Here is a 3,954-nt window from a genome sequence, read left to right as displayed (position 1 = left end):
ATGTACAGGCACCCCTGTATATAGCCTCCACATTGACTCTGTACCGGTACCCCCTGTATATAGCCTCCACATTGACTCTGTACCAGCACCCCCTGTATATAGCCTCCACATTGACTCTGTACAGGCACCCCCGGTATATAGCCTCCACATTGACTCTGTACAGGTACCCCCTGTATATAGCCTCCACATTGACTCTGTACAGGCCCCCTGTATATAGCCTCCACATTGACTCTGTACAGGCACCCCCTGTATTTGTTACTTTACTGCTCTTTAATTATATGTTACTTTATTCTTATTTTTTTTTTAGTTATTGTCTTCAAACTGCACTGTTGGTCAGGGCTTTAAGTACATTTACTGGTAAGAACATTTCATCAGTAAGGTCTACACCTGTGGTAGATTTCAGCATTTCCACTGTTAAGGTCTACACCTGTTGTATCAGCATTTCACCTGTAAGGTCTACACCTGTTATTCATCCTAAGTCTACACCTGTTGTATTCAGCATTCACTGTAAGGTCTACACCTGTTGTATTCAGCATTTCACTGTAAGTCTACACCTGTGTATTCAGCATTTCACCAAGTAAGGTCTACACCTGTTGTATTCAGCATTTCACAGTAAGTCTACACCTGTTGTATTCAGATTTCACAGTAAGGTCTACACCTGTTGTATTCAGCATTTCACGTAATGTCTACACCTGTTTGCTATTCAGCATTTCACTGTAAGGTCTACACCTGTTGTATCAGCATTTCACTGTAAGGTCACAGTCTACACCTGTTGTATTCAGCATTTCACTGTAATGTCTACACCTGTTGTATTCAGCATTTCACTGTAATGTCTACACCTGTTGTATTCAGCATTTCACTGTAAGGTCTACTACACCTGTTGTATTCGGCGCATGTGACAAATAACATTTTATTTTATTTTATTTCAATTAGATTTTATGTGTTCCTGACTATGCTTAAACCACATCAGGGGATGACTTTTGAGGTCTGGAAAAAATCTAAGAATCTAGTGGATTTTCTCTGTCTCTCTCTGTCTCTCTGTCTCTCTGTCTCTCTCTCACAGTAAACAGTACAGGGTAGGGAGGAGCTTATGAATGTTACTTTGCTGAAGTGAAACTTAACTGAAAACCTGAATGTTATGAACAGGATCGAACTTTCACAATTTAAAGAATCTATCTATACAGCTGTACTGTTACCTACTGTAGTCTCCAGTCACTGGAGCCTTTTTCTGATCACAGGAAGAGAAAGAACAGAGTCAACAGACGCTGAGGTGAGTAGAGAGAAAGTAAAGAGATTGTCTGATATGGTGTGATCATAAAACTGTGTATTGCTATATTGTTCACACTGAGATATGAAACAATATAATTATTTATTTCTTCAAAGATAGAATGACTGATTTCAGAGATTTTCGGTCTTGGTTCTTTAGTCTGTTTTACTGATGTAATTAAAATGTGATAAACCTAACCCTAACTAATGATGGCAAAGTTTGATGCGTTGATCCACCAGACCTTCCGTTCATTTGGGCGGAAGTGTCTGGGAATGAGATTAGATGTAATGTGACTAACATGACTTCACTTTAGAGTGTATGCCATCCTTCAGCACAACATGTCACCCTTTATAAAGCACATATTTATGTCACATTTGACATTGGTGATTATTTCACAGTTATGCCACATTTATGAACCCTTTATAAAGCATGACATACAGTTATAGATGCTTTGTAACACATGTATTTAGCGCTTATGAAGGCATTCTGAAGGCTTTATGAAACCTTTATAAGCTGAACGTGATTTAAAGTGGGACCAATTTGGTCAACATCATAGAATATTAACATTTGACATTGTAAAATCTTATCAATGACAGTATGTCAGCTTATTCTCTATTAACATTAAACATATCAACAAATTCAAATTTACAGGCTTTTTGGGGCTTCCTTGTGACTGAATTCCCTGTTCACTAAACTCTGTCAGACTTGATGGGAGAAATGACAAGTGGAGCTGAGTTATCACCAGAATAATTATTTCCTGTAGAGAAGAGTGGATAGAGTTTCTCAGTAAAGGCACAGCCAGTGAAAGAGTAGATGTGGGACCTGGCCTCCACATTGTAAAAGGATACCTCACCCTCCTCATAATCCACAAACACCCCCACCTGCTGGGGCTTCTCTCTCGGGGAGAGGGGGGACATGAAGCTCAGCATTAGGAAAATAATTCCCATTTATCAGCTCCACAGTCCAGTATCCATTTTCAGGGCACAGTGTCTTAGTAGAGTTTCTGTTGATGGACTCTTTAGCCACTCCTAAAACCCACACAGTCTTCCCTTTCACGTGCACCTCATAGTAGAAACTCCCTGATGAGAACCCCTCCCTCCCTTAAACATCGGTTGCATCTCCAAACCACTCTGGGTTAGCAGGGAGATTCTGCTTTTTGTCTCCATATCTCACTTGTTTCCTGTCCGAGGCCAAGATGAGGAATGGATGTGCTTTATCAGGTCCAGAGTCACATCCACTGCACACTGCTGCATCCTCTTCAGCTCAGCATCACTTCTCCATCTCTTTATTAAGTGTCTCCTCCAGCTGAGACACAGTACTCCTCATAGTCCCCACACACAGACCACTGTGGACACTTACAGCTAAAGTCGGAAGTTTACATACACTTAGGTTGGAGTCATTAAAACTTGTTTTTCAACCACCACAAATTTCTTGTTAACAAACTATAGTTTTGGCAAGTCGGTTAGGACATCTACTTTGTGCATGACACAAGTAATTTTTCCAAAAATTGTTTACAGACAGATTATTTCACTTATAATTCAGTGTATCACAATTCCACTGGGTCAGAAGTTTACATAGGCTAAGTTGAATGTGCCTTTAAACAGCTTGGAAAATTCCAGAAAATTATGTCATGGCTTTAGAAGCTTCTGATAGGCTAATTTACATAATTTGCGTCAATTGGTGGTGTACCTGTGGATGTATTTCAAGGCCTACCTTCAAACTCAGTGCCTCTTTGCTTGACATCATGGGAAAATCTAAAGAAATCAGCCAAGACCTCAGAAAAACAATTGTAGACCTCCACAAGTCTGGTTCATCCTTGGGAGCAATTTCCAAACGCCTGAAGGTACCACGTTCATCTGTACAAACAATAGTATGCATGTATAAACACCATGGGACCACGCAGCCGTCATACCGCTCAGGAAGGAGACATGTTCTGTCTCCTAGAGATGAACGTACTTTGGTGCAAAAAGTGAAAATCAATCCCAGAACAACAGCAACGGACCTTGTGAAGATCCTGGAGGTAAGACAGGTACAAAAGTATCTATATCCACAGTAAAACAAGTCCTATATCGACATAACCTGAAAGGCTGCTCAGTAAGGAAGAAGCCACTGCTCCAAAACCGCATTAAAAAAAGCCAGACTACGGTTTGCAACTGCACATGGGGACAAGAACTGTACTTTTTGAGAAAATGTCCTCTGCTCTGATGAAATAAAAAAGAACTGTTTGGCCATAATGACCACCGTTATGTTTGGAGGAGAAAAAGGAGCTTGCAAGCCGAAGAACACCATCCCAACCGTGAAGCACGGATAGCAGAATCATGTTGTGGGGGTGCTTTGCTGTAGAGGACTGGTGCACTTCACAAAATAGACGGCATCATGAAGAAGGAACAATGATGTGGATATATGAAGTAACATCTCAAGACATCAGTCAGGAAGTTAAAGCTTGGTCGGAAATGGGTCTTCCAAATGGACAATAACCCCAAGCATACTTCCAAAGTTGTAGCAAAATGCTTTTAAGGACCAAACAAAGTCAAGGTATTGGAGTGGCCCATCACAAAGCCCTGACCTCAATCCTGTAGAAAATTTGTGCAGGACTGAAAAAGAGGTGTGCGAGCAAGGAGGCCTTACAAACCTGACTCAGTTACACCAGCTCTTCAGGAGGAAGTGGGCCAAATTCACCCAACTTA

The 3,954-nt window shown here is 40.9% G+C and overlaps 2 protein-coding genes across 2 annotated transcripts in view; both read right to left on the bottom strand.

The window, feature by feature from the left end:
• LOC139026168 (ephrin type-B receptor 5-like) overlaps positions 1 to 3,954 on the bottom strand; it is a gene marked incomplete at its 5' end in the record, with an annotated part of 37,644 nt that overhangs the window by 8,529 nt on the left and 25,161 nt on the right. The gene's annotated exons all lie outside the window — the stretch shown is intronic.
• LOC112076802 (E3 ubiquitin-protein ligase TRIM39) overlaps positions 1 to 3,954 on the bottom strand; it is a 14,058-nt gene that overhangs the window by 5,753 nt on the left and 4,351 nt on the right. The gene's annotated exons all lie outside the window — the stretch shown is intronic.

The sequence above is a fragment of the Salvelinus sp. IW2-2015 genome, unplaced genomic scaffold (genome assembly GCF_002910315.2).
Source record: "Salvelinus sp. IW2-2015 unplaced genomic scaffold, ASM291031v2 Un_scaffold4045, whole genome shotgun sequence".
NCBI classification, from domain to species: Eukaryota; Metazoa; Chordata; class Actinopteri; order Salmoniformes; family Salmonidae; genus Salvelinus; species Salvelinus sp. IW2-2015.
Note: the sequence above shows the minus strand (reverse complement) of the source record. Positions and strands in the feature narration are given on the sequence as shown.